At 32.7% G+C, this 14,185-nt stretch overlaps 1 long non-coding RNA gene across 1 annotated transcript; it reads left to right on the top strand.

Annotated features, from left to right (window-relative positions):
* The first annotated feature begins 279 nt into the window (after positions 1–279).
* Positions 280–6,916, top strand: LOC109619457 (uncharacterized). Its single transcript, XR_010708614.1, has 3 exons — positions 280–374; positions 1,540–1,829; positions 6,438–6,916. It is a non-coding gene; the product is annotated as an uncharacterized lncRNA (long non-coding RNA).
* The last annotated feature ends 7,269 nt before the right edge of the window (positions 6,917–14,185 follow it).

Genomic DNA, 14,185 nt, shown 5'->3' with positions numbered 1-14,185 from the left:
TTTGTGTTTTGGTGACGAACATCACAACAGCAATTAATTCATTTGAGTATTGTCGCAAAGATTAAGTCCTATATGTTTTAAAACATTTTGATTCACTGCAAGTAAAATTGTAGAATCATTTTACAAAAATAGTTTTTGATAACTGATTTAGCATTTAAACAAAATATCCTAAGAGACAGAATCTGAACGATCCATTTCACTTAAGAAATCTTGTTAAAGATTGTATGTAATTAAAAACTATTGTCTTCTTATGAATCTACGTGTGGGGATTCCTATAGTTGAAAATCGATCAGAATGCCTTACATATATATACTGATACAGTATATAGAATGCCAGCCAGACCGGATTCCTAGGTTTAACCTAAATATACACAGGTGAGTTTACTCATAAAAAGCTTATTCAGCGTAATCAAATGCAAGTACGTGTATACTTATTATAGTTTCATGCATTCATTTAATCAAAATATTTTTATCGTAATTTTGTACATTTATTTTACTCAGTAAATGTTTAAATTTATTTTTATATTTTCTTTTATTCGCTTTCCCTTTCTTAAACTGTGTAGATATTTATTCTTAATATAAATAATGTACGGTACATCTCTTCTTTCTTTCTTTCTTTCTTTTTTTTTTTGTCTTTCTTTTTTTTTCTTTTTCAGTCAAATGCTTATAGAGGATATATTGCTAGTGATTCATATTTTGGATGATTCATGTTGATAATTATATGTAACATAAGAATACAATTCGTGGTGCAGATGTATGTGGATATTTTCAATTTACGAAACGACAGTTTTTGGTGTAAAGAATCATATCTTAAATTTTAATGAAGACATAGTGGATAATTTGTTAACCATCCAGCCTCCTTAATTAACGTTTTGTTTTCGCAATGGATGTTTTGACAGAAATGCTTTGTCGCTTTGTTTGAATTATCAGCGCACATGATAACGAATAACTATCAAATATCCGTTGTAATATATTCTAAAACTAAGGTATTTCTTAAAGGAAATGCCAGGTATTGTACATGTAATGTATTTGGTTGGTACTAGAAGTCGCCACACGTCATCCATATACTGAATAACTATCAAATATCCGTTGTAATATATTTTAGAATTAAGGTATTTCGTAAAGGAAATGCCAGGCATTGTACATGTAACGTATTTGATTGGTACTAGAAGTCACCACACGTCATCCAAATACTTTTGTAAATATGATACTGTTTACGTCATCCATATACTTTCGTAAATATCAGACTGTTTACTGTAATTTTTAAAAATTTATTTTTGTTAATGTTAACGAGATTGGATGGTCAACAAAACAATCATCAGATCTGCCAAAATTTTTAAGATATGATTGGTTTTGGTAAAAACTTATATTTAGTATTGAAAAAATACATTTATTTTATCTTTTAAATTTGGGTATTTTCCCTATATTTTTTGTATAGCGCTCTTCATCTAAGGGAGATCAATGCCGTCTAAATATGGCCACGACCATCGAGCCCGTCTTAAAATATTTCTCATCAATTTTCTTCCTATCTTTTACTCAGATCTGCATTAAAAGATGAACAAACATATCTGGTGCGAAATTTCGGTACTGGCTTTGATAGCTTTCCTTGCAACGACCTCAAATGGACTATGTCGGAAACTAGAAAAATTGACAGAGCTTCACATTAGCGGATACAAAGCCCATATCATTCACACAAATGCGTGCATTGAGGTTCGGAAGTCTATCATTGAACCGAATATGTTGGATCTTGAGGTCCCAGGGGGAGAGAGGTTCCGAAGGACCTTCACGACCGATTGCTGCTGTGAGGTGACCTCAAAGACTCTAGAACTGGTAGGTAGACCACTCAAAAAACAAACTTTGGTTACGCATACGTGTATAAGATTATTTGTTCATATTTGTTCATATGTGTATATAAACACAGAAGAACAAATGTAGCTTATTGTGTCCAATGTAGCTTGTTGTGTCCATCCTATCAATATAATAGCAGGTAGTACTGATTTAGTACGCCTGCATGATAATGCGGATTAGTACAATTACATGTACTTGTTATAAGTGAGGGAGAGGGTGTAAAAAAGAAGTTCTCTATTGAAAAAAACATATAACTACCGAAATTCAGACAATGATTGTCATGAATCCCATCTCTCGTAAGGTTGATTAACACATCATCACAAAATTTTCGCTTATTTAGCATATGTACAGTTTATGTATCTTTATACCTTTCATTATCAAATAATTTACTGTCAATTTGAGTGGCCATTTTCAGGTGTGTTATTTCATCTATATTAATTGAATTCTAATTGCTTCCTGGATAGGAAAGGTTTGTAAAAATAGAAGAACTGCCTACATAAATTGCATATGAAAACAAGTCTAGCACCTAGATTGATACAAATTATTATTTCTGTTCGTGTGGTATACGTGTATAGATTGCTTTGTTTACTCATATGCGTAGGTCCTAAACAAAAGGTCATTTTGAATGATACGGTTACAGCGGAATGGAATAACTACATACTGTGACTCACTTTCTATTGAAATAAACAATAAAATCAAGTATAACTTTACAATTATTTTCTTTCCCAAAATTGTTCCCTAACAGCGTGACGCAATGGTTTTGAGCGATAAGGAGGCTGCATGGTCAACAAATAAACCATCAGATCTGCCTAAATGATTTGTTAAGGTACTGTGGTTTCATTAATATTCAAAGGTATCAAATTTCGTGGGTAAAATAATCATCACAGTTTCAAGGATTCGTAAATTCGTGGCCAATGACCCTATCAATACAAAATGTTAATAGAAATTGCACTTCAGTGAACATTTAATTTCGTGGATCAACTTAACAACGAAATCCACGAAAATTGGTATTCAACGAATATTGATGAAACCACAGTATAAATTATTATTTAGTATAAAAAATACATCTGTTTTATCTTTTTAAAATTGGGTATTTTCCTATATTTTAATAAAGAGTTCTTCTTCTAAAGGAGATCAATACAGTCTAAAAAAAATTACCACGACCATCGAGCTGCTTAACTTCGAATCTGTTAGTCATGAGTTCGAATCCCGCTGAGGCCTTTATTATTTTTTAACTTTCCAAAATTTTTTGATACATATACATGGACCAGTTACGGCTAAAATTTACAATGTTTTGCGTACTTTTGCTCTGAATATCTTTACAATAAATCTAAACTAACATAGTTAAATGGCTACCCTTTATCTTTTTATGGAAAGCCTAGGGTACCCTTATCTTAATACTGTGATTTTCCTAAATAATTGACCAATATAATAATTTAGGGGTACCTTGGGGAGGTTAGAAATCCTTGAATCGCGATTTTGGGACAAATTTTGAACTATCAGGCTGATGATATCCTAAAATGAATGTATTCAGATTTTCAATTAACTTTTATACTTTATTACTTTCGACTTAGGTGGTCGGGTGAGAAACCTTATTGCATGTAGATTATTGCACGCTGGTACTGTATGCATGTAATCTGCTATTGTTATTGAAATGGTCAAATCACATTATATACACTTGTACTTTGGTTCTGTATATATATCGTATCCTTCTCATAAAATGGTGACTAACTGTGCGTATCAACTTTTTAAAAAAAGGTCGTATAATTTTTAGACTTCTCCTTTGTGTGTTCCTCTTAGATTGATGTCAAAGCAAAAATAATTATCTTTGTTTCTTTTATCCTAAAAATATTAATAAGCGAATACACATGTTCAAGGAAAGTCTACGTGAATCCTTGGTGAATTTCCCACTTTGATGACAATTTGGATTTTTAAAAAAAGAAAATCAATTTATCACTTAACCCACGAAATCTGGTGCCCAGAGATGCAAGATACCACAGAAATTGAAAGAAATTAATTAACTATATATGTCACGGGGTCGGTACTCCTCGTACAAAATAAATAAATAAAAGGATGGTCCAGTTTTTCCAACGTTACTTTATTATGATGAATAACAATAATGATGAGAAGGTGACCTGAAATGAAAACATTCATACAATTGACACATACATTTTTATAATATTTAGATATTTTAACTTTAAGATGAAAACAATTAAAGAAAGTATTTCTCACCAAATTCGCCTTCAGTAGAACTTAAACGTAATAGTTTGAAACTAATGACAGTCTCAAACTATTTAATCAGACAAGTCGTAAAACTGTCGCTGTCTGCTGGCAAACGAGTTATGTTCTAAAATCATGGTGCAAAACATTATAAATTAAGTGTTATCACTCACACTTGCGCACTGACCATACACACCCATGAAAACCTGTTTTACCACTACCAAATAGAGACATATTATAGCTATTACCGTATTTGGTGAATCACAACCCAAAATAACACAAGCACGTGACAGAACACGAATACCAGTCAAACACGAGTAAACCATGAATGAGTTAATAATGAAATGTATGGATGAATGAATGAGTAAATAAATGAATGACTAAATACTGAATTATATTCAATTGTATCCCTGTGACATATATAATAAAAGAGACAACTCTTTAAGGCAATTTATTAACTCAAAAGACACGCTGATATCATTTATATTTCAAACGTTTCAATTATCATCAGAGCAACTAGTTTGGTCTGTATGTTAGGACTTAATTAAAAGAGCTGAATGAAACCTGTAAATAACTACACACTTCTGTCATTACTATACAGTATTAGTAGCCTTCTTTCAAAAAGGATTCAAGAAAGTATAGGAAAAAAAGGATTTTTTAAAGAATGACCAAAACACCCCTGATATTAAGATACCGGTATTTAACTAATAATGCAGTGTCGTCTTAGTTTTTGCCTGTCTTATTTATTATTTTTTTTTTTTATATAAATCTATAGTTTGATTTAGATTCTTTCTCAAAGCCAAATTGGTAGGTCATGATAATCTTATAGACTAGTATTAACGATTTTATACATTGGTAGAGATATTTGCTTATATATAACCCCTCCCTACTAGTATCCACCCGGTATCCCCTATTTTTGCAACGAAGTTGAATGTCAGGGTCAGCTGTCATATCATGTATTGAGAAACAAATTTAAATCTATAGACTTAATATTTACATTCAGTGTATATTTTCCCTTTAGTTAGCATTAGAAATCTGCAACGTTCAATTTCTTATGAATACACTTAGCCAATTCAAACGCCATGAGCACAAATATAATTTAACGTCATCATGCGTTTTGAGTAGATTTATTTTTGTAAGATAAAACGTTTGATCTATCATAGCGAATTTGATATGAACTTACGAAAAATTATCAAATCATATCTAGTCTACTCGTTAATTGAAAAAAAAAATTCTCTACAAAGTTGTGGGCACTATAATTGATCTCGCGGAAGCGAAATAAATAAGATATTAATATGTCTGTTCCACGTATGTTTCAAATCCCTGACTAAGAGCGTACGTACATGTATATATAATGACTATACAGCGATGATACACATATATTTCATACAAACAGACAAATATAAGCATTCAATTTGTATGTACCGCTTGGTGTGTTATAGGACCGAATATATACACCCAAAAATAAGCACTCAATGCTTAAAGCTATACACGCTATAATTTGCGTCAATTTTGAATAAAGGGGAAAATGTATGTGTTTGATTACTAATAAAAGTTACCTTTATTCTGTTAATTATTATGCTCAATTCGATCACGTAACAAATATATCAAATATTAAACAATAAAAAATATTTATTTTCCTGCCAGGAAAGTAATGCCTCCTCGTGAATATCAATCTATCACGTGATATCGACAGCTAAATTTAGCCTATCATACCAAAACTGGTGAAGGGTCAACATCTTCATAATTGTGATAGTTTCACAAAGGAAAGGATATTTTCAGTAAAGCATTAATTTGTCCGATATACGAGTACAAACAAAAGAAAAAAATACAAGCCTGTGAGTAGATATGGATACTTCCTTTAAAAAAATGACGTAGACCTAAGTTTTTCCCCTATGTGCTATTTATAGATCCTATAAGTGTTAATGCAGAAGTAAGGGTATCGTGAATGACAAGCGTATTTTACTCATTATACATGTATGTATTTCAATTTAACAACTGTTAAGCATATTAAAAATCAAGTTGGATATTTAATTAGGCAAACAATAACGACCACCTAGTTCTCCGCGGACATGCGCAATCAGGTCGGTTTGCTCTTCCTTCATCAATATTCATGAAAAGGTATATTTTCCTGGCAGGAAAATAAACAATTAAAAATCTATATCTCTGTAACGAGATGGAATTCACCCTTGTAATTTACAGATTAAGGATAACTTTTATAAGTAGACAAACACATGCGTTTTCACTGTCATTCAAAATTGACGCAAATTATAGCGTGTATAGCTTTAAATAAAAAAATCTTTATATGAAATATTCCACGTTTCATTATTTTGGTGACTACACAGTTCTTTTTTTCCCCCTTTATTTCAGGTAACACTAGAGCGTTTTGACAACGGCCCCACCAAAGACGTTTTCTACTTCCGGATAGACGAATGCGGATGTATATTGTGTTCTGAGGTTAGCGTTTCCGGTTCGCCTAATTGACATGAAAGTCAGCTGACTGTAATCATGTGGAGATTTAACGTGCCGTGTGATAAGTCATGTGATAAAACAGTTTCGAACAAGATGTTCGAATTCTTTCTATTTATATCACTGTTAATGTTTTTCTTAATACGGAGATAATAATAAAAAATAGTGTCAGTACTATTTGTACCTACAGAAGACTGCATGTATTAATGCTATTTTCACAAGAAAAATTGCAAATGAGACACATGTAAAATTATTTTTTTGTTCATTATGAGCACGTGTAAAGGTGATTGGAGTAATTTCAAGAATGAAAAATCTTCTGACTATTGTGTTTTGTGTGCTAGTATTTAGAAGTACATGGTGTATACTTGTTGATTTTTTTTTTCGATCTCAAAATGTTATTTATCAATAAAAAAAAGGACTTAAAACTACGCTTTTTTCATTTTATTTCTTTCATTCATACTTCTCTTTCAATTAACCGTCAGATCTTCTTTGAATTTAAGATATGATCTATTAATATCCACGTAGACTTAAAATTTCCACGACCATCAAGCCCCCCCCCCCCTCCCCCAATAATCGACTAAATTCTACTGAAATCCTTCAACTTATTACATAAAATTTGAGGAGCTTAGAATATGGGTTTTTATTAATGAGCAAAAGTTGTATAGGTGGTTAACTTCAATTGTTAAATCTGATACTGTCTGTGAAATCGTGACCTGTCTAGCAATTTGTCAAAGTTGTAATTGATGAAAAAATTGCCGCAAGGGGTTCAGTGGGTAAATTAATAAAGTGGTGAAGCATTTTGATCTGGTGGCATCTAAATTCTAAGAAAACCGCGAAAAGAGAGAACTAGATATGTAAAGTAATCTAAAATCCTTTGAACCGCCATCGTTTCAAGAAAAAAAAAGTCATAAAAAGATTTTTTTGTGTGTGTAATGGGAAATCTTCTGATATCGGTCGACAACATAAAAAAGAGGAAACAAAAAAAAGCAAAACACAGCTATTCTATATGTAGGTGTGCATCTAATTAAAGACTTAAAAGCAGTCTGACAGACGGTCATTCGCTTCGTTTAGGAAGTATTTGTGTTTCGTTTGATTTCAATTTCTTGAAGGAATTAAAATATCCGGCGTGTTTCCTTTCTTTCTCAACTGTCAGGCTGGAAATATTTATTCTTTAAAAAAGAAAAATTAAGAATTCCTACTGATGAAAAATAATTTTGAGTATTTTTTTTATAGAATCTTTACAATCCCTTCCGAAATTCAGTAGTCGAAATCCAATGGAAATATCATGATATGCATGTAATTGCAATATGAAACATATTTTATAAATGTATACCCCCACACGTGTAGGAATTTAAATTATTACAGGAAATGGGTAAATCTAGGTGCAAAATCCTTTTGAGCTCTCATTTGCACTAGCCTAAAAATAAGTCATGAAACGTGTAACTTTCGCAAATCAACGCAATTTATTGTTCTTATTACCATCGTTTACGGATTTAGTTGTTGAGTTACGTTGATGCACAATATTAATTTGTTGTTGAAGTTCAATTTCTTTTAACATTCTGATTAAATAGAAACATTGTCTACGAAATTAAATACCCTTGAAACTTTGATTTACACGAAATCCACGAAAATATATACACAAGAATATTAATAAAACCACTATAGTGGGTAAAAAAAAATTTTCATTGCACGTTTTTGATTGTATTTCACCAAATGTCTAAAGTAAGCTTATGTAAGGTCTGTATATGAAAAACACAAAACAGGAAGTTTGACATTTACATGATTTCCTGTGATTTGGTGTTTAACAAGCGATAACCAGATTTACTGAAAATGCATACCCAAGTGTCTGGCAAACGAGCTATTGGTGGCGACAAATACTTAACCAAATCCGATTTCAGGGCAAAATGTATATATATTTGTGGGCAGAAGAGCCAACCACAGTAAATAAGGCACGTGAAGTGTTTAGTGCTGTAAGTACTAATCAGAACGAAAAAGTCCCTTTTTACGTCAAAAGTGACCTTTCTTTACGGAGTCTTATGGATCCCTGAAGCTGGTGATGGTTGTTTTCATCGGAAGTTGACACTTGTTGAGAAAACGAAGTGTTTGGGCCAGACATAAAAAATATTCTAATTACTTCGAAATTAATCGTTTAGATATGGACGCTTACTGAAGCAACAATGTTAAACATATGAATTGGGAATACTGCCTTTAATACGTTAAATACGGTGACATGATTTTAGTAGTCATTATCTAAAATCTATAATAATTTCAAACGTCAAAGTTATAAAAAAAAAATGATATTTCCTCATTAGATGTTTCTTCTGTTTGTTTATTTTCAGCTATTTTCTTGTTGTTATTGTGTTTTGTATCAGTGTTGGTTCAATCTAAGGGACTGTAATGTATATTCATGTGTGCATTTTCAAACTGGGTAGTTTGCTTTTACAAAATAAAATGCATGCAATGTCGTACTTTTAAAAATGTTAAAATAACAAACATTTAACCGTCCACAGCCATATTTTAACAATGAACCTTCAAATTCAGAGACAAATAGCAATTTACCACAACATCGAAAGACACATTTTTTCTATTAAAACCCCCCCCCCCCACCAAACCAAACAAACCAATCAAAAAGGGCAGAAATATACATACGAATGATAGTTAAAAATATTTAAAAATACGTCACTTTAATGATACGTGCAATGCCCCCGCCGCTTTAACATAGATTCACAATTCAATAGTGAAAAGTTGTGGTTGTAATCGAATAGTTGAGCATCCTACATAAACATAAGATTTATATCAAATATTGAATGCCAGTTCTTTTTTAAAGAAAATTCGGTTATGTTGGGCTTGCAATGAACGAAGTGATGCAACAGCTGTCACAATATATTGGCTGTTGTTTATGTTTGCTTCCCGCTCCTTGGACAATTCTGGTCTCTTCCTGTCTAGTGGAAACCCCTGAAAGTCGCCCCATCACGCATAGATGGCAGCATTAATATCCGGATATTTAACGGTCTCTTCCTTCACACCACGTGAGCAGTCCAGTTCACGAAGATGGTTTCATTACCTCCCCTGCTGAGGAGCAGACGTTTTATTACGTTGCATGAATCACAAATTCATAATAATAACTACTTTAGATATAAAACTGTTTTATTATTAAATTTTTACATAGTATATTCCGACGCAGTTTGTTGTCTCAAGACAATTAAAATAACCAGTACAAAAAGTTTTCGCGTTATACACCGCTTCTTCAATTTAATCACATTTTCACTGGAAATTTCAGCTGCATAATATCATAAAATTCACCATAGATCAAAGTATTTATATTCGAAATTATTTTCGTGGTCATAAAATGCGACACTACGTGGGTCTAGACGCTTACAAACAGAAGTAAACATAAAGATAATAATAATATTGGCTGGTGGGAAGACCAAACAGAAATAACTGTTCGACATTAATTAATCAGTCGTTTTCAACTTCTTCTTTCAATTTTATACTGTTTCAAAAGACCTGGGATATGTTAACTGTCATTCTTTGACATGTCACGGTATTAAACGGCACGTAAGTCGATATGACTTTCTTGTAGTGCATATGACCATTTGGTCCTCGATTTAATAAAGCCAAAAAAGAAAGCAAACTCACGTTCCATACCCCCCCCCCCCCTTCCCCCAAGAAGTCGCATGGATAATTATTGCAATTTTGTGTGAATTTTGTTCATACTGGTACATTACATAAGTTAGCCAACTACTCTTTCTGTGTTTGATTTGAATAGAAATTTTCATTCAACATATAAAATGAAATGAAATTTTTGTTCGTTGAGTGGATAAAAAAGGCGGGGGGGGGGGGGGGGGGGGCACTGGCACTTTGAGATATAAGGAAGGATGAAGTACATTTCATACAAAATACTAGTATGCAATTTTAGATCGAAAACTGACACCTTATTATAACCGGATATTTATCACGCCGTGTAAAAAACACGCCAAGTAAAAAAAAACCAACAGTCGGATACGAAAGACCATTGTGACTACCTTAAAGGAAAATGAATAGTAGTACTAGTATGCTTAAAAATAAAAGATGTTTCCTTTTGTGCTTCATGCGGTTTTGAAGGTTAGAAGGTTATGATATAAGTGTGTGCGAATCTTTAAATTTTTAACAATTTTGGCGCAGGGCGGTTGGATCGAGTTGAGAGACAATCTACATATCTTGTTTAAAAGTATAGTAGGTATCATGAACTTCAATATGCACGTGAATAATAGAAATAATCTAAAATTCCACTCAAAGTGTCGTCAATAATGAGACAAGGTATCATGGGAATTTTCTATTCTTATTTGCAATCATATACAGTCTATTTAAAACTAAAACGCCATAGTTTTATTCCAATTTTTATGTTTCAAAAAGATCTAGATTGCTGGCTCTTTGATTTCTTTTTTCAATTTTCCTTCCATTTTCTTTCTCTTATGATTTACCATGTTACTTTTAAGTATTTCTATCAATATAATGGATCATCTAACAAAGCCGTCAAATTGATTCCAAGATTATCTTTATCTTAAAATAAAATAACTGCAATAAATTAATTAAAAAAGAATTTTGATATCTTTATATAAAAAGAATTCAGGGCACTAGAAAGGTGAAATTTGAAATCAGCATGTACATACAACCGTGAATAGTGACGTCAAGCCAAATGATATCTTTTAAAAAAGCCCATTTAGCCCAACAATAATGGTTATTTTAAACTTTCAAGATCATCTTTTGATAAATTTCATCTTAAAAATGGTGCAAAATTTTATGCATCAAAATTGTGCAAGAGAAAGATATTGAAACCAGTCTTTTTCTTTAAAAACCTAATGAAAAGTTAGAAGAAAAACTACTTGCACGTAAATCTTTATATTCTTACAAAATAACGTTCATTACAACTGTTCCCGAAGTATTTTTTTTTATTTCCATAACCTTTACAAGTATTCAAATATATATAGGACAGCGCCAGTAAAAATCAAACACGAAATAATGGAAGGAAACTGATAAAACATGATAACTCAATGAAATCAATTACCGGTACATGTATTTAGGAAAGATATTCCGTAGTATAATAATGTAGGAGTCGGACCAACGTATAACCAGTGAGCTGCTAGTGTTTTTCAGCCTGGTGGTTCGTTTATAATTACGCATATGTTTTATAAATTATAATTATCACTTACATCCACAAAGTAAATTTTCCTCTGTTTTTTTAAGCAAACCGAATACATGTATGAATCATTTCTCTATTATCTTGCATGTTGACATAATTTATCTTGCATGTAGGGGGCAGAAATATGCCATTATACTGTACAGAAACTGACAGGACAGAAATCTACACGATTCAGTTCTCTTACAAGTTTATTGATCGGCTGAAATCTTCAGCAACCTAAAAAAAATTATTCCCAGACTGCACAAAAAACCATGGTGACGTCAGACTCAAATTCCCACGAAGAATTGAAAATTTGCTCCTTTTAAATACCTCCAAAGAAAATCATGGATGATTCATATAGCTCTTGTTTTGTCAGGTTTTTTTTTTCACTAGCTGCATCGGTGAACTAAAAATGCTCTCTGTTTTCTAATTGAATTTCATCAATTGTCGTTATTCGTTGGCGGCATTTCCACGTATTTTACACTATAAGTTTACACTCTCATTTGAGGCGTTTTACGATTCTGCCATACACGTTTTTAACCCCTAGTAGTGAGAAAGAGGTGGATTTTGAACCCTGAAAAGAGAGCATTTGTGCGCGGCCTTTTCCGTGTATATTTCAAAGCACATATTTTTTTATAATTATACTTTATATGTAGAAAGGGTTATGGATATTAACTAAAATATTAAAGACTTAAAATTTAGCAATTTCAATTCATGCAAAAAAAGGTTTGCATACATTTACAATCAAATTGGTTAAGCTATTTTTTTAAGGAAAAAAATCTTCGCATGAAGAGACTTTAACAATTGCCATTGTTTAGTAAAAATATGTTAAATTGCAGAAATTTAACAATTAGGAGAAGTATAATATAGGACTAGAAGTAAATCGTATATTTTTTCAAGGTCAGAAACAACGTTCACCATTTTTACATGCTTATCACAAATCATGCAGTGTTGCATTATAATCCACGTCAAGTTTACTGTTATGGCCAATTAAAAGATTTATTCAGACATCGTTAAAGCCACGTTAGCTGCAGGTCTGCAGCTCCAAGTCTAAAAAAATTCGGATGGACGACCTTCATCCGAGTTTTTTCAGACTGAAAGCTACAGACCTGCAGCTATAAATTGCCTTATGAACCAAATTTCAGTAAAAAAAAGAAAAAGAAAAAAAAACAAGAGGCCCATGGGCCACATCGCTCACCTGAGGAACAAGAGGTATGATAAAATCAGCTCAATGGAGTCATAATACAAACTATCTGGACAATGTACAATAATTCATGTAAATCCTGTATAAATAAAATCCATTTTCCCCTGGATATTCTTATGTTTATAATCATTAGTCCCTTTTCTAACAGGATGATTTTATAGTCATATCATATGTTGAGTATTGCAGATCTAAAAAAGATCCCTAACAATAGTTTATATATGGGATATAAACGTACATCAAACTCTGAACCTTCTCGTGAGGCCAAAGAATTGTCCTGGGGCCAAAGTCTTAACAATTATAAAGAATCATCTGGCTGATTAGTTTTTGAGAAGATTTTTAAAGATTTACCCTATATATTTCTTTGTTAAACTTTGACCCCCCCCCCCCCATTGTGGCCCCACCCTACCCCTGGGGATCATTATTTTCACAACTTTGAATCTACAGTACCTGAGGATGCTTTCACACAAGTTTCAGCTTTCCTGGCTGATTAGTTTCTGAGAAGAAGATTTTTAAAGAATAACTCTGTTTATTCCTATGTAAAACATCGACCTCCCATTGTGGCCCAAACCTACCCCCAGGGGTCATGATTTTCACAAATTTGAATCTACATTACCTGAGTATGCTTCCACACAAGTTTTAGCTTTCCTGGCTAATTAGTTTCTGAGAAGAAGATTTACTGTATATAATCATATGTTAAACTTCGATCCCCCATTGTGGCCCCAACCTACCCCCAGGGGTCATGACTTTCACAACTTTGAATCTACATTACATGAGGATGCTTCCACCCAAGTTCCAGCTTTGCCGGCGAATTAGTTTCTGAGAAGAAGATTTTTAAAGATTTACTGTATATATTCCTATGTTAAACTTCGATCCCCCATTGTGGCCCCACCCTACCCCCGGGGGTCATGATTTTCACAACTTTAAAATTTACACTACCTGAGGATGCATCCACACAAGTGTCAGCTTTCCTGTCTGATTATTTTCTGAGAAGAAGATTTTTAAAGATTTACTGTATATATTCCTATGTAAAACGTCGATCCCCTATTGTGGCCCCTCCCTACCCTCGGGGGTCATGATTTTCACAAATTTGAATCTTCACTACCTAAGGATGCATCCACACAAGTGTCAGCTTTCCTGGCCGATTAGTTTCTGAGAAGAAGATTTTTAAAGATTTACTTTTTATATTCATATGTTAAACTTCGACCCTCCATTGTGGCCCCACCCTACCCCCAGGGGTCATGATTTTCACATCTTTGAATCTACACTACCTGAAGATGCTTCCAC

This window comes from Magallana gigas, chromosome 8 (assembly GCF_963853765.1).
Source record: "Magallana gigas chromosome 8, xbMagGiga1.1, whole genome shotgun sequence".
Lineage (NCBI taxonomy): Eukaryota > Metazoa > Mollusca > Bivalvia > Ostreida > Ostreidae > Magallana > Magallana gigas.
The sequence above is the reverse complement of the archived record's forward strand: the minus strand, read 5'-3'. Positions and strand labels throughout refer to the sequence as shown.